General features: G+C 37.3%; 1 long non-coding RNA gene across 2 annotated transcripts; it reads left to right on the plus strand.

Moving 5' to 3' along the window:
* Positions 1 to 8,712: 8,712 nt before the first annotated feature.
* LOC139137250 (uncharacterized) lies at positions 8,713 to 12,248 on the plus strand. Of its 2 annotated transcripts, XR_011553358.1 has the most exons (3): positions 8,713 to 9,169; positions 11,207 to 11,374; positions 11,800 to 12,248. It is a non-coding gene; the product is annotated as an uncharacterized lncRNA (long non-coding RNA). The 2 variants fall into 2 exon arrangements; XR_011553357.1 differs by lacking the exon at positions 8,713 to 9,169 and having other exon boundaries at positions 11,106 to 11,374.
* The last annotated feature ends 11,904 nt before the right edge of the window (positions 12,249 to 24,152 follow it).

The following is a 24,152-nucleotide window of genomic DNA, read 5'->3' on the forward strand; positions in this document are numbered from 1 at the left end:
GCTCATGTGGTATATTTGATGAATGAAATATGTGATTTGTCCGAAAGGTTACATCATATCTTTTGTTGTAGTGAATTATTAGTGGACGTGTGGGTTGTTTGTTGTATAATGAACTTAGTATATGTAAACTGTAGATGAGCATGGTTACGGTTAAAACCCTTTCCCATGGGCAATTTTATTTAGTTTAAGTTCAATTTGTATCAAGTAAAGTGTAGTATTTGCCAAGTAGGATATTGCGCGTTTTAATGGCATTCGCAGTTAAATTAAAATGCGCCAGTTATATATTTTAAAACTCTACAGAGCCTTAAGCTTCTCGAATGACAAATACAGTAAATTACTCTTTTAAATATATCCTTGTAGAAATACACTTTTCATATACTCGCTTGTTATTGGAGAGGACGCTCACGAAACAAGATGTGAAAAAGATGAATACAAGTAATACACCACAATGACTTCAGTGCAGTAAAAAATCGCCAACAAATGCAATGTTCCCTTAACATGTGAGATGTGAACATTAGTAATTAACATGATGTACATTATGTCATTGGAAGCAGCTGTGATCCGATATAACCAGTAATTTGTATTTCCAATAAGGATGCACAGGTGCTCCAACAGATATCCTATGATCTGCATTCGACTTTCTTCTATAATTGGCTCTTCAAAATTCGTCTACAGAGCGGGAAGGTTTAAAGGTATACAGTCACCTATAATCAAAATATGCCCATATATGGTCAAAGGGGCTTCCCTTGGTATCTAAAAACGCCCATGTGAGGGCGCTGTGTTTTAAAAGCGGCCACCCACTTAAAATCTGTAATTGGTTAGATTTTCTCTATCCATGGTAACTGTGGCAACATTGGAACAGGTGATAGTATACCTTTAACCATTGTCATACACTAACAGTTGCATAGCTTCACTTCCTAAGCTCTGAAGTGGACGGGCTCAATAAATTTATTGAGTGAACTTGCATCACAAAGTTTGTCTCCAAAACTAGAGGTCGATCAGGCTAAACTTTAGCTGAAAATACAAGCAACGGCTCAGGTATTTTGGATTTCGTTCATTTAGTATTTGCTTAGTCATCACAGCCAAAATTCAATTATTTAGTGGAAAAGAATATAAATATATTTCAGCACGGGTACACCTACTAAGTCATACGGTTCAAAAGTTATTTTACATTTTCTTTTTCAATCAAAATTTAATATTAAAGGACTCGGCAAAAACTAAATGAACCAAAGACACATGTGCGGATGTTTATAATGGGTGTACTTCTCAGTCATTGATTTAAATACAGATGAAGTCATTAAAGAAAATTATTGATTACCAAGACGTTACAGAGGTGTGAACTCGAGAAGACTTTTAAGATGATGAATTTACCGTGTTTATATGCTGGAACAGATGAATTTGTTTTTACACAGTCCGATGAGCAAGGTTTGCATCTGGCTTGTGGGGGGGGGGGGTACAGGTGAGTGTCCAATTGAACTGTCAGAACTGAATGAGGGGGCGCTGTTAGGATGTTTGAGCTGACGGGTGAAAGTGAATTAACTTGATCAATAATAATTATATTTGTTTGGGAAGCTTCTTTTGGTGAATTTATCATTTGATGGCTTATTATAACAATTTGCTCATGTAAATATCGGCGTTGTTTTGCAGCCAACTGGTAAACACAGGTAAACACTTTTTTACATCTGAGTACCTGTTTTAAAGGATTACACTTTGCTCAAAAAACGACAACGGTGACTGGCATTTTCGAATTCTTCCATAGTTGAGTCAATCAACGTTATTTTCTTGCAGTTTTGACTATTTCAACTTTCAGACAGAGCGTAATAACTGTTTGAGTTGGACAGTGTTTAAAAGAATAGATAACTAAATAGAGGAAGGAGGTAATAAAGAAATAAAGAAAAATATTAAATATTACTCTTTTTAAATAAGGCAATCTTAAAATCATCGGTCATCATGTCGATTTCATCAAAGTATTTTTCGAATAAACAATAACATGCATAATGGAAAGTAAAGACCGATAAAAAACGATCAAAGAAACTGGGTTTTGACCGGTCTGATAAAAAATTGTAATGATGCTTTAGGAAGCCAATATACAGACCTATCGGCACCTTGGAGAAGACCCCTAAACAACAATAGCTGGCGGTGTGATGTTTACTTACGTTACCCCAAGCATAACCCAAAGAAATTCTACCGCCAGTGTGGCAGCATGACGTCATATTATTAACTTAAATGTACAAATGTATGAGTAGCAATTGCAACTAGTTTCAGTCTGGAAAGTCGTTATTGCGATTTGAAGTTTGAATTGCGTAGATTTGGCTGCTTGACCGAATAGCAGGTGAGTGGCCACTAGTATGAATGTTTCTTCAGATAACTTTAGAACCCCTTTGTGAATTTGCTTACGCTGACAAAGATGACTTTTTGGGATTTGTATAATGAGGCAAATTGTTTTTGAAGAATTTCTTGTTGAGATCGAATAACTTGCTTTGAAATGTTTTTACTTATTCATTTATTTATTTATTTATTTATTTATCTATTTATCTATCTATTTATTTATTTATTTATTTTAGGGCGGTCCATTTTATCTGACTTCTCATGTAATAATTTACAGACACATTGACAGTTACAGGACTCAAATCGAAGGATCATGAGCTCTATGCATGTGAATCAGACGAACGTTTGTTCGAGATCCAAGCATAGTGCTGAGTCCTTGAACAAAACACTTACTCTTCCATTGTCACTTGGGTAGTCGGTGATGGGTATCTCATCTTTTAAATGCTATTTTGCCCGTTCGATGTGTGATGAACAAAAGATCCCAAACTTGCAAAAGCAATGGCACAACAAAACGAAAGAAGGAAATTTTTATTGACGTACAGGGCCTAGGGCTCCGAGAATGACCTAGAATCATAACATTGTTCATACAGTTCCGCAGCATGACAATTAGTTCCCGCTATGAGACACGATAAATGCCGCACAACTATGTATTTTTTGTTTCCATGGCAACACGCTTAAATTTCAACCTGGAAAGCATGGACGTTTTTTATACATTCGAAACTACCTCTCTCTCAATTTTGATTTTAACGGCAGACAAACTGAAAGTACGGTTATTACAGTCTAATTTCATTTCTCTGTGCTATCTAAAAAGCATTATTGTAATTCATATTTGCTACCCGTATGTAATGAATACTTGAAAATGGCAATGCTGTGATGGTTATCTACCGTGAGCGCTCGATCTGTTGAAACAAATGGAAATTAAATAAGGGTATTGCTGACTGCATTGCTGATTGTTAGAGTTCGGCAACCGTCACCTGATCGCGCTCGTCTCAGACTAGTATCGACAACATAGGCCCTGTCGGAAATTGCTCTCATGTGCACACAAGATCGATTTTGATGCAAAAAGGATACGACGTACGAATTTCGATGTGGAGTGAGAGCCATCGATGCTAGCTTATTAAATAAAGTCCTCACCCTACAATAAAAGCATCGGTGTCCTTTGTTATGACAGATCTGTCTGGTGACCCTGAATAGTGCATTGTTTCGACTGGCATATATCTCGTAAACATAGTGCATTCGATATTTCTATCAAATGTTTGTCCAATCGAAACACAAACCGGATAGTGCCATACATAAAGGGGCACTGTGACGACATTTACTCATACCAAACGGCCTTAATAAAATTTACTCCGATAATCGCTTTGAATTTCCATTGCCTAGTATTGCAGTATTACCACACACCATCAGCGACTGTGCATGTCACCTTGTAAAAATACCTACAGCCACATTCAGCGAAACCAAGAGGAACGTACATTTACGTTATCACGCTGCACTTATGGTGTTTACCTTTTGAGCGCAAAACAGCGAGTTGCGGTAGCACTGCATTCAACTAAATTAGTCCCTTTGTGAGAATTTTGTCTGGTTCGCTGCTACACTCATCAATTAAACGATAAAGGCACCTGTACCGGTGTCCTGTGATACAACAGAACTGTCTGATGATCAATAAAAGAACAATGTTTCATTTCATCATATTTCAAACAATTATGCTCGTAAACATAGTGCACTAGATATTATTATCAGACGATTGTAAAGTAAACAAACATATTCGATGGTGGCCCAAAAAGCAGCATTGTGATACCTGTTGCTAATACCAGACTGCAATAATAACATGGACTCCGAATACCCTGCGAATACCCTTTGATTTTTATTTTGGAAGCGTAACCGGACGGTTTACGATGCCGGCAGTGTGCTTGTTTTAGTTTGCCTGTGTGTCCGTGTTAATTTCTGCCTGTCTGCCCATGGGCCATTTATTTCTGTTGTCAATTCCTCGGCAAAGGCTATATTTACAATACTAAAATGGTAACGAAATCGTCTGCACGAAATATTGCATCAACGACTGAGTGCTATGATATTTAACGCAAATTTGAATACATATTTGCTGGTATCAAATGACCCAGTTTTAACTCTAACATTTGATAAAACAGGTCGTTAAAGCATTTATGTTGCTTTAAATACTGCAATCACTGATGATGTTGCTGAGCGGGCCAATGAACATGTAATAGCGCTATTGGATATATATATATATATATATATAATAATATATATATATATATATATATATATATATATATATATATATATATATATATATATATATATATAATATATACGGGGATTATATGTCGAGACTAGTGGGATTCGACAGTCTCCCTGAGCGAAATCAATCCCTAGGCCGGCTCTCCTTCAGTACAAAACAAACAGGGAGACTGTCGAATCCCACTAGTCTCGACATATAATCCCCGTCACCCTAACTTGAAATTCATCATGTCCTCGAACCTCCCAACACTCCATAAGTCATCAAGATGTAAAGAAGCCATCCCTAACATGCCAATTATATCATACCGACGCAATGTTACCTCAAAGACCTCCTTGTCCGCTCGAATATTAACAACGCCGGTGAATCCAGCCCCGGTTTCACCAAATGTCAATCTACGAGGGGTTGCAACATTTGCAAATATACCCTTAATACATCACAGTTCCAAAGCACAGTCAACAAGAAAACATACACAATCAGAAATGCCATCAGCTGCAACAGCAAAAACGTCGTATACCTCCTCACATGCCAACGCTGCCATAAACAATATGTCGGGGAAACTAAAACATCTCTCAGACTTCGTTTCAATAACCACCTCTCCTCAGTGCGTCATAAAAAAGATACCCCGGTCGCCATACATTTTAATTCTGATCAACACAGTATCAGTGATGTTTCAATAATTGGCATCATCCAAGTCAATAAACAGGATGACAAACTACGCAAACATTTAGAATCACAATGGATCAAAAACTTGACACACTGTCTCCAGCTGGCCTAAACATTCGCCCAAAATTTACATAGCATTTGACAGCGCCCCCACATACGAGCTTTGGAGTATTTAAAGTACCCCCCCCCCCCCCCTGGACTTCAGCGCGCCAATTTCCAGCTCTCGGCGTAGGTCCAGACAGTTTTGACCGTACTCACAACCTCGAGGTTAGTCTCTCTCCTTTCATTTATGTACATTACAGATTTTCAGATACTTGTAACTCCACATTGCTCGTTTTTCTATACAATTCAACCATTGTAATTTTTTAGTCTCTCCTGTCATTCATGTACATTTCCAGATTTTCACAGACTTATAACTCTACATTGCTCGTTTTCCTACACAATTCAACCATTGTAATTTTCATGTTCGTACTTTTTATTGTAGAAAACACCTGAAGAAGCTCTAAATTTAGAGCGAAACGTTGTGTTTGAGGTATAATAAATACGTTTGGAACCTAACAACCAGGTGTGGTAGTGTGTTTCAACCAAGTTTCTTCTATATATATATATATATATATATATATATATATATATTATATATATATATATTAAGAAGTTACAAAAGTAAGGAATTTTATCTCTTGCAAACGTTCATACAGCGCAACCTGTGGCAGGGGTCAAGAGGTCATCGTGTAGGCTTGTCTTATCTCTTTGATCTCTGAGACGGTCATCCAGGCAAGACCAGACGCTGTACAAACGCAACGCGCATGCGTGAGCCAACCCGGAAGCGCTTTCCGCACTACGTTTTGTCCACTGTCAAATGCGCGACACTACGTAGACTTTTTAGCATGACTCTGGACTTCGGGAGAACGAAAAAAAATACAAATACATTTTGAGGGGCTTTTTCATTTGCTATTTGAGAACAATATTCGGTGAGTATGTCTTATTATACCTCTAAATGAAAAATGATTGCCATTTGTGATGAAATCTTGTTGACGAACCCAACGTAAGTAAACAAGAGACAGCACAGTGCACACTCGAAGCGGTTTACCGACGACCATTTTGTGGATGTAGCAAATTACGTCCATAGTTGAACCGTTTTCGTGTATCTCATACAGTATAACCTCAGATGAATTTGATATGCGAGTATGGTTGCTGCGCTGGTGAGCAGCCGCCTGCGATACTGTTGTGCTAGTGTGTTTGTGTTTGTGTGATTTTGGGCGTGTGGGTCGTGCATTCTCTATTCCCTGCTGTATCATTGACGTGACATCCATGCCTCTGCGGAGTATTCATTCCTCCTCAATGTTATTTCCTTTATTGATAAATTTATTATTCATATGAGCGTACAAGCTTGCCATGTGAAACATGTTTGTCAAGTATGTCATATGTTTATGCTGATATTCAAACTCTTCCTGTCACCTCATTCTGTTCCTTTCTGTTAATGGTCTCTGTCCATTTATTTCTATCTACCTGTCCATCCATTTCTATCTATCATTGCAAATGAAAATAAGTAATGAGAGTGGTATACAATATGGTATTGAAAAAGACTAATGGTCATGTACACTTTGTGAGAATGGGTTATTTTTTTCAGGTTTGCATTTATGAAAATATTTGTAAAAAATTATAGATAAATATTATGATTTGTCATCTGTAAATAAGTTTGTGGATCACCATCTTCTTACTTATTGAGACAAAAGATTTTGACAGTTTGCTGCATAAATTTTTCCAGCAGTGAGATTATGTAATAATGTGTAAATCATTGAGATTCTGTCTGTGTAATTATTTGTCACACAGTAAGCTTATTTTTATTGTACAATGGGTCAATGGCCATCAAAAATGTATTGAAAAGTTGGCATGTTTTGGTCTGATTGATAGACAGTGACAATTTATTTAATCCCAGTTAGTTAACATACCCCCGGTACAAACACGATACAGTCTGTCTGAGTTCTATTATATTACTGTCTACCAATCAGTTGCCCTACCACCACGTCAAGGTACATGCCATAGGTAGGGTATGTTGGTGTTCAGTGTGTGCAGAGTGGATGCGTGTCAGTTACTATGTTGACATGCAATTGTATCACATTGTAATGGTAATAACCTGTCAGATTTTTGTGTCCATTGATGTTACATGTAATTTTATTTTACACAGTATTACACGAAGACTTCTTAATTACAGTGAAGGTTCGGCAATGACATTGGTCAAGTTAAAGCATTATTTGAAAATGGACTTACCTGTTAGTTGAAGGAAATGGGTGTTATACTACTGACAGCATTGCAGACGTCATTCCCAGTTGTCAACTGATTAAATTTGGCGAGTAAGTGTTTTGGCTCATCTAATGAAGTTGTTAGTAAGACAGCGCCCAACTGATGACCACCCAAGATGTGATAGTGTGAATCAAACAGGATCAACTGAAAAAAGATGTTTAGTCAAGTTGTTATTTTTGTAATTAAAATAAAAACCAATATTAGTCATTATTAGATTTATAGTACATTTAGCAAAAAAAGTGAGCGGTTGATCAGTTACCATAAATACTGTAGCGATAATCATGTGATTGAATGCATCACCAACTGGCCATTTTCATGACCTATTCATGACTCTCGATCCTTGTGCTTCCAGTGGTGTGTGGTGTCAAAAATCATCATTTTGGTACAAGAAATGAAAAAAAACCCTGTTTCCATACAAATGAGTAGAGTAGCAATTCAGTCCAGATTTACGTGAATATAACCTAAAGTTGTAGAGTTTTTGTTGATTGACAGATTTATACCAACGGAAATACAAGGATGGGAGGGGTCATGAAAATTGCTAATTGATAGTATACAGGAATTGTTTCTGTAAAATGTTTGTAACTATCATTACGTTATTTCGATGTTTATAGAAAACCACACTCTGTCCTCGTGAAACATATATTATTGTGTGAGTGGTATTAAGTGAAAACTGGTGTTGTAACTGATGTACAAGACTTTCAGTGTGTTATTGAAATTGTTGTAAACAGGGCCTATTTCTTGATTGTATTGTGTAGGAAACCTGCAATGTGCAACTGCCTCCTCACAGTCAGATTTGAATTAAGTGAAGCATGTTCTTTCATGTATCTGAAAAAAAATAATGAGGTAAGTCGTAAATTATAAGTTCAATATTATGCTGTTGATAATGGGCTTAAACATAGTTCTTTTCAGTAGATGTGCAAAATACTTATAGCTTCAACTTCTGTGAAAACCATACTGACAATATTTGGAACAATTAGTAGAATTTTTCCCATAACACATTAAATAACAGGGTACATATGAGCATGTGTCTTCTGTCTTGTTATATTTGGTGTTAGAGGTATACAGACTAGACTTACGTATCATGGCTTTCATTTCCTGACTTGAGACCTAAATACAATCAAGAACTGACTGAATGTAGTAGTGTTGTGTTTACGTGAGATGGGATCTGATCAAGGATTGTGTTATTTAAATGAAAAAGTCGTGCTGTATACAGAGCAATTATAGTGCATGCATTGCTGCTGCTCTGTCGGACACCAGCCTGACTTAAACCAGAAGGAAATACCCAGTATAGGCAGTTATGATACAACTGTGTTTGAGGCATGGAGATTACCATTGTATATGACTGACTGGATGGAGGTGTGCTGTTGTTTTGTGTATGATGCTGTGTCTGACTTGATCTGTGTATCGGAGGCTGTTCCTGATGTGTAGAATGCTGTGACTGAGATTGTAATGGAGGCTGTTCTCGATTGTCTGATGGACTCTGATTTCTTTCTAGCAGCTGAGGACAGGTGATGACTTTGTTGGTTGTTCTGGTATGACCATACTGTTTACAATGTGAACACCGCCTTCGACTGGCAGCAAAAGGTTGAGCTGATGAGAGTGGAGGAGCTCTTGTTGGTGGGTGATGTTGTCTTTGTACTTGTATATGTTGAATTTGTGTTGAAAGGTCAACACCAAACTGAGGTGAACTGTTAAGTAATGTCTATCTGTGTGTGTAATGGCAGGTGTAACATTACAAGAGGCTGCTTCATCTATTTGCTGTTGTTGTGTATGAGAAACTGTAGTTGCTGATTGTGTAGGCTGAATGAAAGACTCATTGAGAGCTTTGACAAGTTTCTGTGCTTGATCTTGAATGAGGGGTGTGCATATTGGGCAGCTTGAGTCAGTGTCAAGGTGTAATGAATGTATGAGATGGCGGCATGGTAAGTGTAGGAGATCTTTAGTGTCATCAAGTGGTGTGGAACAATCAGGATGATCACAGAGTGTGTTGGTTGCAGGATCACGTGCTACTACATATGAAAGTAGCATTTGTTTGGGTTGAATCTGTGATTGCAAAGTCTTCAGCTGGTAAGTTGGAGGACCAATTGGCAAACCACTACAATCTGTGTCTTGTGATTTCTTTGTCTTCCTAACATTGGCTCCAATCTCAGTAACATGGTGGCCATAGCTTCGGCTGCCTTCCCTGCCAAGACAGAGTAATCCCTTTTGCTGATTCCCCTCTGACCTGGTGGTATGAATGCTCTGGTGAGTTGTTGTTGGAAACCACTGCAGCTAAGAGATCTGGCTGTTTTCTGGATATCAGAAGATGATATATTGGTTCGTTATGTGTGTCGTCTGAGTTGTGCATGAAACAACTCAACAAGAGCTTCAGTGAATGCAGTGAGATATGAAGAGAAGTGTGATGTTAGAAGTGGAAAACAGAGGGAGTGAAATTGAGAATCACTCAAGTATGAAAGACATGCCCTGTCATAATGATGTCTTCCCCACTGGATAAAGAAGATACTGATTCTCTTCATGAGTTGCTGAAACAAACTGTAGTTACCAGATCGTTAGACAGCAGCATACAGAAGGAGACAAGTTGGGAGAATATCTTCTAGAGCATGGATGACAAAATCCACCTCTGGATCCATGCAGTATTTGAAGATTTGAAGTATCGGTTCTCGGATCAGTCTCCAACCAAGGTAGAATGTACAGAGTATCAGTTTGGTCTGCCATGGCTTGGGTTTCAGAGGAAGTTCTCTTTGAAATACCTTCTTGTAAAGTGGTGCATAGATTGCCCAACACATCATCACATGGTCTTCATCAATATTGAGGTAGACATGAAGTGGTCCTTGTCTTGGAATGATGTTTGCATTAATCTTACTCTGAGCTTGTAACTTCTTGCTGAAAAACCATCCTGGCCAGTCTGCTGTCATCACCACAGTGTACTTGGTAGAATATACTTTGAAAGCAGGACTTTTGTCTGAGATGTTTGATAATAGGTGTGATAGTTCTCTAGACTGTTCTCTAGACTGTGGAGTGGAATCTCAAGGAGTAGAAAATTCATGATTGTTTGGGTTTGTTTCATTGTTTCATGTATTGTGTTTCTTACAATTTCTGGATCTACACCACCAGTGACACTATTAATTACATTGTGCATGTTGTTGTTGATTGGTATGGCAGCGCAACCAGGAATGGATAATAAGATTGTAGCAAAATGGAGAGCAGAGGATGTTGTCGTATCAGTTGGAATTTTGTGTACATGTATGTGATGGTAGTCATCAATATTTAGTGTTATTAATAGTTTCTTCTGTAAGGAAAAAAAGAAAAAAATATATGTTAATTGATGGGTTTTGAATTCAGAGTTTATATCAGTTACTTCTGAAAGGAAAAAAGAAAGACAAATATATATGTTAATTGATGGGTTTTGAATTTCCTAGAGCTAGGCACAGATGAAACACGTATAGCCAAGTAGATATTAATTACTCATTTTGATAATGTCTAACTTTCACTTTGAATCTAAGGGAAAAAAATCACATAAAGTAATCATGTTTTTTTGCAGATCTAAAGAAAGATTGACATCATTTCACCATTTTGAAACCTAGAATGTTTTATCGAAACAAACTATTTCACTTACATTATATGCATCTAATACACGTCTGTTTGTCATTTCAGCATTTTTGGTGGCAAGATACTCCTCATACCGCTTGATGGTATTCTGGCTTGTAGAGTAACCCATTACCCGACCACAAAACTAAACCCTCCCATGACAAAATGCTGTCGGAGATAAACCCCACAATCCTTTTCCAGTATGGAACACTTCTGTGACCTGAGAAAAAGCAGGTAAGTTGTCAAAAAGCCAATATATTTTTAAATGTAGTATTAAAGTGGTACTCCCACTTTGCAATATTCTTAAAACACATTATTTTAATGCCAAGTTTTATGTTTTTTATGATCACTTCAGGGATATATTTCAAATATGAGGCCGTTAAAAATTTAACATAAATTTTTTTTTATTTAAAATGATAAGCTAATAAATGCATCACATTGAAATCCAAACTGAAGTGTAAATGATTGATTTTTGTGATAATTACCATATTGACTAGTCTCTATAATGTACATTGTAAATTATCTTACAATATCTGATCTATATTTTAATGTTGAATCATAAAAGTTACCTGAAATAAGAAATGATGTGTAATAAAGCTACAGTTCTCTTCCTCTGCAAATGGTACCTTTCAAGTGACAGTCTGTTGTCTCGTCTACAGATGGAATCCAGGATGGCTTGGTACAGTCCAGGGCTGTGTCTGTCACTGAAAGCCTCCATGTCATCGCTGTTGTACAGTCTTCTGTCTGGATTGGTTTGGTAATACCTGTTGAGGCTTCTGAAAAGACCGGACGGAATCCTCGAAGTTGAAACCTAGTAAAGAAATGTCCATATTTTAAGAGACAAAATGTTGAATAGGTTGTTTCTCATAATTAGATTATTATTTGTATGGTCCTACTAACGATCACGATTCTCAAATCACACCTTATGCATTGAGATAATGAACACTTTGATAATATATATTCTAATAACTGAAGTATAGTGTTGTTTCTGAAAATCAATTCATCAATGAGGTTCTAACAACAAACCAAAAATATCCAAAGTGATATCAAAAAGTTACAGCATAGTTTCATCAGTGTAAATGTCAATAAAATACTATTGCTGGAAACCTGTGACTGTGTTATGTGCCCTTTTATAAAAAACATACAGCAAAGGGATAGGTGTAATTTTAAATACTTTTTTCTGGTTTAAACTTTACTTGTTCAACTCCATGAAGCATTGTGAATAATACACTATGTATGTTAGTAAAGTGCATTATTATTGTTGACATTTGAACTTTAGTCCAGTTCATTTGTCAGCACTATTAATATTCATGATACATACACAGACTGTATCAATTAGCTGAGCCCTGAAACTTATAATTTATATTTGCCTTAGAAGGTTATCAAGTAAGTACTGGTAAAAGTAATACAGGGAAAAAATATTTCCAGTATTTTACAAATCTTTCAAATTAGATAATTTCTGTCTTCTAATATACTAATAAATGTAGTAATAATCAAAGAATTCACCTGTTGATAAGTTTTTCACATCTGTCATCAGTTTGTTCCAGATGTCACATTTTACGTGAAACTGTCCATTAGAATATTTAATTGTACCATAAGATGTTTCGATACATGTGAAGTCCTCTTCAGCATTCTGCAGGAACGACATAATTACAGTAGAACACACATGTAACACATGTATAGTTGAATTTTAATAATTTGAAAGGCTTTGTATAAGAGTAGAAAAGCTAAAACTAAAGCTTATCTTCCAGGTAAATAATAAAGATATAACTGAGGTCACTGGGACAAAGTCACATTTTAAAATGTATTTTGGATATTTTAAAGGGGAAGGCTACCCAGCGATATGGTGATCATCAATAAAAAAACTGAAAAACTGGTGTGAAATCCATTTTTTTATTCATTTTCTCTTACTGATAGCGCGATGGCGCCCTTTTAAAAACCATTGATTATAGGTGGAAGTGACGTAAGAGCCTGGCACTGCACTGACACTTGTAGGGCTTCCCCATAGTCTACAGCTGGGGAAGCCCTATAAGTGTCAGTGCAGTGCTACGCTCTTGCATCACTTCCAACGCAGTCCTATAACCAATGGTTTTCAAATTGATGCCATCATGCTATCAGTAAGTGAAAGTTAATAACAAAGGCTGATTTCACACCAGTTTTTCAAAGATTATTTATTGATGAAAGAGATTGCTGGGTAACCTTTCCCTTAACTTCTGTTGTTCTATTGTTCTGTTCATTGAAACTGTTCCATTCTCTAGTTGTCACATTTCAACTCCCAACCCTATTCATGGATACAATGCACTCCAATCAATTAAACTACGGTATAAACCATATTTCAGGGAGCAGAATTTTTTTTTCTCTTTTTATCAAAGAAACCTAATGACCCAAATATGTAGTTTTTTTCCCATTTAAGTTGAAACCCCATTGATAAACATTTTAAATCACAATTTTCCCATAGAATTACAATTTTTTAAAGTAAGTATAAAATCCCCAGAAGATGTGTTCATAGTTATTGTACACAGTAAATATCTATATCACATTCTCAGATTTCCATTTTTTTTTGCACAATATCACTGTCATTAAGGATGTACCAGCACTATAAACACATGGAATATGTCTCTTTTCATAGGATTACATTGAGTTTTGCTGGGAAAAGAACTGCTATTGTCATTTTCATGAAAATTTGCACATAGCTCAGTCAAAAGAAATAAATCCATAGTGATCAAATGACATTGTATGGTCACCGTGCTCAATTTTGTGATAAAAGCATTGAATGATTTTGTCTATAGAAAAAGCATTGGTGAAAAAATGTTGACTCGGCCTTTTTATCATAACTGATGATCTTGTATTTCACAAACAAGCAGATCCCATATTTTATTTCACATCTTATACTTATAAAATTGAGAATTTAGAGAAATGACAATACTTTCAATTTTACTGTTCATATATCCTTAAACTTGAATGTGGACCGGATGTCTGTCACTCAGGGCATTCTCCATGCACCCCTCTCCTCCAACATTAGAACAAGCCTATTGTGACACAAATGAAGGGACTCCATTTCTTCAAAAGTCCAGTCAGGCAAAGAATGTTGAAATGGAGCTTGAATTCCTCCCTGTTACAAGTGAGATAAAATGAAATTACAAAAAAAAAACCATAAGTCATCAATATTTTTAAAGTATTACTGGTTTAATATTTTCACTTTGAACAACTGAAATAAATATTAACTCTGCTGTGGATGTTTTAGATACTGAAAAAGTAAAATGTCAAAAATATGCTGTTTTTTAAAACTACCATTTAGTCCCACACTATTGAATTCCTTACCTGGTGTTCAACTCTTTGCAAACAACTCAGACAGATCATGCTACCGATAGAATTCAAACCCTGCTGCCTTAACTCAACCAAAACCTTAAGAGGACAGGACCTTAAGGTGGTTGAGTGACCAGATGTTGATGGATATATGCAGATCTTGCTTCTCCGGCATTTGTCATTAGTTTGTGGGCCGAACCCTGAAAAGGGCTCTAGAAGTTGACTTTTTGAAAGAGGAAATTTGAGCAAGTTGTCATGTGGTGGAATTGATACCTTACACATACTTGTATAGAAAATTTAATGTTCTACCGCAGTTAGATCTGTACTTTTCAGATTTTTGACCAAATCAGTGCAGATTTGCATATTTTTGATAAAAATGAATAAGTCAAGGTTGCTTTACTTTGCATTGCATTTATTGAAATGATTACCAGTTAAAATCGTACTTATCAGCAAAATGGCAATTAACTTAATGAAATTACAGTAAAAAGGGGCCTTTTTTACCAAAAACGTGCATTTTTCAATTTTTTCACCAAAATGTTGACATGCATACAAGTTTATTTTCTTTCATGAAAAGTAAACCATTTTCCTTTCTCATTTCACATTTACTGACATAAAATGAACACTAAGTTTGATCAAAACGTCAAATAAACCTTTTTTTGACCAAAATCGAGTTTTTTTTCAATTTTTCATAAAATTTAAAAGGCCCTAAAATTGAATTGTAAATGATTTCATTTTACTAGTATATGATTCTCAGAGAAATATATAGATGTTATGTCCTTCTATTTGGAAATGATAGTTATAAGTAATTTTTGACCAAAAATCATTCTTCTAACTCCATTTTAACCAAATATTGAGAAACACTATTGCCACGCATTCTTTCTGACTGTGTACTAATTTTTCTGTTGCTATATATCAGAAATACAGAGATGTCTCGCTACTTTTCTATCATCACGTGACTGAGTAATATTCATCTTGGTCTCAAGCATTCTTTTTGTTATTCAGCATCACTATCAATGTCTGAGGAACAGTCATTCTCTTCATCTCTTAGTTTGCGTTCATCATCTATAGAACTGTTTGTGCAGGAAACACATTGACACAACTCAGTGCAAAGGAATTCCACTTCTCTATATGAACAACTTGATTAGCATCCAGACCAGGCTAGGAAATTGAACAGCTTTGTGGGTACAAAACTTCTACTTTGTTGGATTGACAGGTCTTCTGCCCTGGGAGGCTAGTTATTAATGCCTTCAGTTTCTTCAAGAATACTGTGAATATTCATTGCAGTGTGGATCATCTCAAGCCTTTAATCTTGGTTGTTATCATAGCTTGTTGTCATCGACTGTGATTCCATTTCATTTTCACTCCCTTCACTCTCAGAATCTGTATTGGTAATATTCAAGATATGACTATCTGAACCGATGTCTTCTCTGCTAGCCATAAGAATTTCGCAATGCCGATACTCAGGTCGAATAAACACAAGTTTGTCACAAAACCTTGCTTGCAGTCTTCTTTTTAGTGACGAGTTATGATATGTGGATGCATCAATGCCTTCATTGTCATTGATCATTTTAATAAAGATATTTCTCATCACATCCATTGCAATGCACTGCCGTCCCTCTATGACTCTCTTCTGCACAACTTCATCACAAAATTTCTTGAAGGATGGAGCATACATGATACCGCTGTCTTCTTCTGCTTTTTCTGATACGTGTAAGTTACGCATCTGGTATAATTTAAGTAACATGATCTGTGATACTTCACTTCAATACTGACCAAGTCTTGACCTCTAAGTTGAAGTAAAACTTTCTCGTCTTTCTTAATTTCGGCAGCTTTAATCAATGTTCGTCCGTCAGTTTCACAGAGAGTAAATCTTTCGTGTGACCTCTTCTTTGTAATAGGATCAGTCGTTGTTTCTGACGTGTGCATATTATACATATCGGTGGTGGTACATATTCACTTTGCGTTTAGCTGCAGAAATGGAACTAGAGGCAGGGTCAGACCGTAGGTGTCGTTTTTTAGGAGACACGTGTTGTTTGTCGTCATTATCAAAGTCTGACAGCTCATTTGATGTACTTGTTAACAGCGTTTTCCGCAGATTACCTTTCTCTTTGCGCTTCTGGGCTTGAGTAAGCATTAGGGTGCCGAATTGTGTTTTTATCGTTTTTAGAAAGTTTAGCTGGAAGTTTAGAAAGCTAAATTAGAATTGTCTAAATCTAAATCTAAACTTAGAAAGTTTAGCAAGAAACGATAATTATCGCTTTCTAAATAGCGTTCTAAATTTAGAAATTAGCTGAAGTTTAGAAAGTCGGGCCTCGGGTGAAAAAATTTGTTCGAGGATATGTCGGATAGAACCAGGAAAATACTATTATATCAGTTTTCCCAATCGGCAAATCCAAAGCTCAAATGTGATTTTTTTCCATAGACCAGCGAGAAAAGCGCCTCGTGTTGAATTGACCATTGCACTGGGTAAGAATTGAATGTCATAAAGTAGAGAAATGTGGCTGTGAGTGAGCGATGACGAAAAATTGTGAATGTTTATTCTTTGACCGTCAAAAACAAAGACTGTCAAATAGCCACCGCTAGTGTTTATGACAAATAAGCCAGATGTGTGACGTGAAGACGAATGTAAATATAACCATACTGCCACAATTCGCATGACCAAGGTGTGTTCAGATACAGAAAAGAAGTGGGTCAGATAGTTCCAAGACAATCGTGTATATTGTGGTGCAAATTAATGCTAATAGCCTTATCAATGCCTCATTAGCATTAACTTGAAGCACAAATTGATGCGCGCGATCGTAATTGAACCACGGTTTTGTGAAGGGACCGTGATTGAACACACCTTGGTCATTAAAACTGTGGTAGTATTGTTCCATTTTTGGTCTATTGTACAAGTCACATTTGAGCTTTGGATTTTAAAACTTACTTCTGGGGGGGAAATGATAGTATTTTCCGGGTTCTACAAGAAAGCTCCTGCATACTCAAACACTTGGGAATATACTGATGACAACAGAAACCATGTATCAACCTTTTCTCCGACATATTCTTGGAAAAGTTTGCGGGACTTCATCTCACGCACTCTACATTTCACTGTGAGCACGCAGCTGGGAGATGGCAGCCTGGCCGGCAACACTTTTGATAGGGCCAATGCATTAATTTGGAGGTACTATCTCGTCGGTCTATTGGACAAGTCACATTTCAGCTTTGGCTTTTAAAACTTACTTCTGGAGAAAACTGATAGTATTTTCCAGGTTCTACAAGACTGCTCCTACAAGCTCACACTTTTTCCCTTCAAACACTAGGGAATATACAGATGACAACAGAAATGGTGTTCCAACGTTTTCATCCAATATATCCTTGGAAAATTTTTTCCACTCTAACTCCGACTTTCTAAACTACAGCTAATTTCTAAACTTAGAACGCTATTTAGAAAGCGATAATTATTGTTTTTATCCGATATATCCTTGGAAAAAAATTTTCAACCTCGGGCCTGACTTTCTAAATTTTCTAAATTACAGCTAATTTCTAAACTTAGAACGATATTTAGAAATGATAATTATCGTTTTTATTCGATATATCCTTGGAAGAAATTTTTCAACCTGAGGCCCGACTTTCTAAACTTTTTAAACTACAGCTAATTTCTAAACTTAGAACGCTATTTAGAAAGTGATAATTATCGTTTTTATCCGATATATCCTTGGAAAAAAATGTTCAACCTCAGGTCCGACATTCTAAAATTTCTAAACTACAGCTAATTTCTAAACTTAGAACGATATTTAGAATGTGATAATTATCGTTTTTATCCGATATATCCCTGGAAAACTTTTTTTTACTCCAAGCCCGACTTTCTAAACTACAGCTATTTTCTAAACGTAGAACGATATTTAGAAAGTGATAATTATCGGGTTTTTTTGCCGTGACGGTGTTTATCGTTTTTGGCTAGTTTAGCTCCCTTAGGGAATGCACATAGTTTAGAAATGGCTTTCAGGAAAAGACGCAATTCCGCACCTAACTCCAAAACCAGAACATACAGACTTCTCAAAGAGGCACTCCCACTTAGAAACATTTTTAAAACACATTTTTTAATGCCAACGGTCGATATTTGACGTGGCGACTCCGCGCGGATCGCGAGATATTGATAAAAACATGTCATTTCCCGAGCGTATTTTTCACATCCAGAAGTCTGGTTTTGCCGTCCGACCCAATTAAATACCCAGGCAAAACCTCGAGCTACTGTACTGCAGCTACGTTTACCCGTGAAACGTTGACACATACACGATGGTAGCTGACCGAGGCTTGATCTCGGCATTCACCGAGTAATTGTTGAGCGACCTCCTTCTCAACGCCATCAGAATTTATCCATACTTCACTACACTCTAGCAACTTTGCCCGTGATTTTTCTGTAAAGGAGCAAATTGGCTCCTTTCTTTTTTGTCTCGACGACATGGCAAGCAGAACATGGATATTTCTATATATTGTATGCAAGGAACCTTCATTGGTACTGATGAAAAATTATCCTCAGGACCATCTGGCATTTTTGACACGATAGACGAGGTCGGCCCACGGACTACATAGTGAGTTCTGCATTACAGTTGGCCCTCTTTCACGGCAGCAAATAAGGCATGTCTGCCAAAGACCCGACAACGCTCCCCACTACACAAATCTTTGAATTGAGACCGTGTAAGTGGTGATAAAGAGCATATCTTTTCCATTGTCAGATTTGGCGATGCACTGACTATGGCTCCTTCTTGGTAAATGATTTCAAAATTTGATTTCGTGATAACTCTTGTTGCTAGTGACGCCGTCATGCTTAGTTTAGATTTCGCGCCGTAACCTTTCTATTTGATTTCGTGTGTAATGTTGTTGCTAGTGACGCCGTCATACCTAATTTAGATTTCGCGCCGTGAACTTGCTATTGTTATGTAAATTATTTTCGCAAACGTGCTGCTTTCCCGGGAGGACGTATTTACACATCAAACCCAGCTAGTCTCTCGGCATCGTGCGATACCAAATCTCCCTTTTTGTACTCCATGATGTTGTGAGAAGTCAGTAAAAGGCGTATGGTACTTTTTAAAATGATTTTCTAGGACTTTGGGTTGGCATTCTATATCAGATTTCAGTTGCATTATTGGGGACAATGACCTTTAGCGGTGACCCAAAAGGTCATCTTACTACTTGGCACAACAACGGAGTGGTATTGCTGCCGTTTGGGACGTTTATTGATATTTACACAGCCAAAACCTTCTGAACAGCCTATTACTCAACAACTGCATTTATTTTACAGCGGATTCTATAATAAATCTGTATTTCGTGGGGGCTACTCGATCGATACGCAAAACAGTCGTACTAAACTGTCGTTAAGGGACACACCATCGACTTTAGGAGCATAAAAACATACCTGGGCATGCGAAGTTTTTTTCGGGCAAGAAAATGTCATTGTGTCAATTAATTATCTACAATTTGGAAAAATTTTAGGACCGGAACTTTTAATTTGAAACCGGAGGGTCCATAAAACTGGGGTGTGTCGCCCAAAAAATTGAGGCTGCAAAACGGAGGGACGAATGTACACAACTTTTTTTTCCGCAAAATGAATCCACACATTTATTAAAATGTACTAAATATTTCTTTGTATGCTTATATTAAATGTTGAGTAGTTTTTACCCTGGAAAGTTTAGTGGTTTAGGAGTCCGTAAGCCTCCGTTTTTGCTAGTACGTACAGAAATCAACGTTGCGGCCACCCTTTTGTGTATAATCGACGAACCATTATCAAAGAATGCGCACAACTATTTCGGCAGCTGGACCTCATCTGAACTTTAACAACGCCCTCCTCCTCCCCTTTCCACCACATTTTACCATGTATGGATTTGTGTTTGGGCCCCACAAGATTAGGGAAAGATTAATGAGTTACCTATGTAGGTGAATTGTTTGTTAGACTGTTAATTGGTCACCCATTTTGTGGCCAACTATTTGTATTTCACAGTTATGAGCATGTTACTCATTGTAAGGAAATTTGTTTGTGTGTCAGTTTGATGGTCACCAATTTTGAGGCCCAATTGATGTATCTCACCTTTACAACTTTATCATACATATAAGTAGGTTAGTTATTGTAAGGTCACACGTTTTGCACTATGTTTTTGTGTCATCAATTAGTGGCCTGTTTGATGCATTTTACGGTTACAGTTTTTCATTAAATGGTCACCCATTTGGTGGCCCATTTCACCAACAAAGACATGAGTTGGGTATTCCTTAATTTTGTCGGTGTTGTAGCTGGCTGGTTATATGGGGCCTTGTCCAGCATTGACAGCATTTGCGGGGATAATATATATATATATATATATAATATAATATATATATATATATTATATATATATATATATATATATATATATATATATATATATATATATATATATATTACCGGGTAATTAAACTGACCTTAAATTTAGCCAGTCAATTTAACCCGACCGAAGTTCATATAACACAATCAACAAACCAGGAATGATTATCATACAATTTGCGTTGCAGTTTATATTAAGGTTTATTTCACTACAGCTAAAATCTCTACTACTAATGATAATAATAATAAAGAGGAAAACACTGATCTACAATAATTAAAACTAATAGCAGTAGTACTGGAAAATAATTTCCAGTCGCAAAATCTAAAGTTCATCCACCATAATAAAGTAAAGATAATCCTAAAATGGCTGTTGTCTATGTTCATTCACTTAGCTAGTGTCCGATAGTTGTACAATGGTTTCTTCTTGAGTTGTAGGTCAATGTCCGTCCTGTTGCTATGACGATGACAGTCTATCAAATAGTAAACTACGTTACACACACAGACTCCTTCCAGACGATCCTCCCTGGGGATTTGTTATTCCAACCCTGGTAGCAATAATCGAGTTGATGATTCACTCGAACAATTCCAGGCACTCCTTTGCTCTTCACTCAGGCCACACAATAGGAACACACACAGTCTACCAGTAATTCATTAACTGCATCTTCTCTGTAAGCTCAGTCATGTAAAAGACAATGGCAGTTATGTAAGCGTTTCCTTCTGTTTACAAATCTCATTCAGGATGAGATTAAGTCACATGATAGCAAATACACTGTACAAAATCCCATTGAAACAAAGAACTAAAATCACAGAAAATTTCCTTCAAAATCAGAAAACCCAAATTTCAACATGTTAAATAAAACTTCACTACTTTCTAAATTACTACTGGAATAACACTAACTACAGAATAGCAACTTAGAAACTTTTCCACGTTAATTGGGAAAACACATGGTCCTTCCACGTTTCAACTTGAGGGGTGTGTCTCACACTCTGAGACTTTTAAAAGTCCATTGCTTTCAATACCAAAGTATTCAAATACACATACCTGTAAGCACAGTCATGTAAAAGACCAACCACGTTGTCTTGGAATTTTTTTTAGGTAGTAAAACGGATAATAATTCCTAAACATACATCCACACCAAAGTACTGTCTTCAAGCAGTGAAAATCAGTAGAGCATTGCAATGCATTGTGGGTGAAGACGCTATCAATGAAATTCCACACATGTGTCATCACACTCAAACAACACGCAGCAGACCTAATCACATGACTTACAATCGTAACCGGGGTTACACATTCCCCTCAGATGCTTACACACTCCGGGTGTAAGTTACTTTGGTAATTGATATAATGCAACTCAAGTTAAAACATTAAAAACTTAAAAGGCAAAGGTCATTGTCAATGCAACCAACTGTTATTGTTTTTAACAGTCAGTCACTCTAATCATAATTCACATCTTTGCAAACAAGAAACATCTCTGTACCTTGTATAGGTATTAAATGAGTGGTAGGACTTAACAGGCTTAGCAATTTACAATTTGCTTGTACCCCCATTCGGTCATAGGTCAATTTATCAGCAGGTCTTCCAGCATTCTGTCGTTTTGGTCGTCCTTCTTTGGGTGGTTGTGGCATAATTTCCACTTCACTCTGACGTGTTTCTCTTTCATCAGGCACATCTGGTGTATCAATAGAGTCGGCTGCTGTTTCTATGGTGCTGATATCATTGTCATCGGTTACTATGGGTGATGCTTTGGGGATTGGCGGGTTGGCAAACAATTCCTCCATATCTGAATCAGTGTCTGTGTCCTCTTTCTTATCAGTCTGTTGTCTGGCGGACTGTCTAGTAACTGGTCTTCTTTCTTCAGTTTCAACCTCTTCTGGTTCTGAGGCAGACAAATAGCCAATAGGAAGTAGCATGTTCCTATGTAGTGTCCGTTCTACCCCATCTCCAGTTTCTGGTTTTACCACATACATGCGCAAGTTGTTGTCGAATCTCTTCTCAACAACATGCACATCAGGTTTCCAGCAATCGGCCACTTTGTGTTTGCCTATCAACCCAACACTGTGTATTAGTACTACTGTCTCCCACAAGCAGATCACTACCATGCACCTTGCTGTCATAGCGTCTCTTGTTGGCGAGTGCTTTCTTCTTTGCTTCATTTTCAGCTAATTCATAGGCTCCTTTCAGTCTGCTTTTCAGGTCTTCGACGTACTGCAAGTAATTGAGTTTGGTGTATTCGTCTGGGCTAACACCAAAACAGAGATCAATGGGTAGTCTGGCTTCTCTTCCAAACATGGGTAATACGGTGAGAACTGAGTGCCATCATTCTTGGTACAATTGTAAGCATGCACCAGAAGACTGATATGCTGACTCCAGTGCTGCTTTTCCTTGGTGTTTAATGTTCCTAGCATGTTCAGCAACGTACGGGGTTAAACCTCTCTGGCTGCGGATCCCTCTGGAATGATATGGGGTTGTTTGGGATTTGCGTATACCGCCACTTTCAATAATTCTCTTATGAGTCTGTTCTCAAAGCTGCGTCCCTGGTCGCTATGGATACGGGCCGGTAGTCCATAATGCACAAAGAACTTCTCCCACAGAATTTTCGCCATTGTCTTTGCTTCTTGATCTTTAGTCGAGTACGCCTGAGCATATCTAGTATAATGATCAGTTACCACTAGTACATTCTGTGTGTTATTTCTGCCCTGTTCTATGGTCAGAAAATCGATGCAGACTAATTCCATTGGGCAGCTGGAGAAGATGTTAATCATTGGAGCAGCGCGGCATGCAACTGTTTTCTCTGTACGCACCTACTACAAGTCTGGCACTTTCTTTCCACATCTGCCCTCATTCTTGGCCAGTAGAATCTTGCTCTGAGGAGATCGAAAGTTCGGTCGACTCCCATGTGACCCATGTCATCGTGCAAGGCTTCCATGGCTGTGCCCATACTTGGTCGGTAATACCAGATGATTAGTCTCCCTTCCATGGTTATCTCTAGTCTTGCGGAACAATACTCTGTGCCATAAAACAATCTGTTTCTTTGTCTGAGCAATATCTTGTCTTCATCAGGAAGTGATTTCAAGTCTACTTTCTTCTTCTCGTTTTCAATGTAGCCTATCACTTCATTCAACACTTCATCGTTTCTTTGCAAGGCAAACAAATCCTTCTCTTTTGCTACCATGGAGACAGGGGTTCCAGGGGGATTTTCACCATAGTATTGTAGCTGGTAATACGGTTTGGCAATGCAGCTGCTGAGATGGCCACTTTTCAGCAAGTGCGGGTGATTCAATCTTACTGCGGCGCTGGTTATTTTCAACTTCGGTGGTACATGTGCAGGACAGAACACAATGCTGACATACATTGGCTGTAGTGGGTCT

Source organism: Ptychodera flava, chromosome 7 (assembly GCF_041260155.1).
Source record: "Ptychodera flava strain L36383 chromosome 7, AS_Pfla_20210202, whole genome shotgun sequence".
In the NCBI taxonomy this organism is placed as follows: domain Eukaryota; kingdom Metazoa; phylum Hemichordata; class Enteropneusta; family Ptychoderidae; genus Ptychodera; species Ptychodera flava.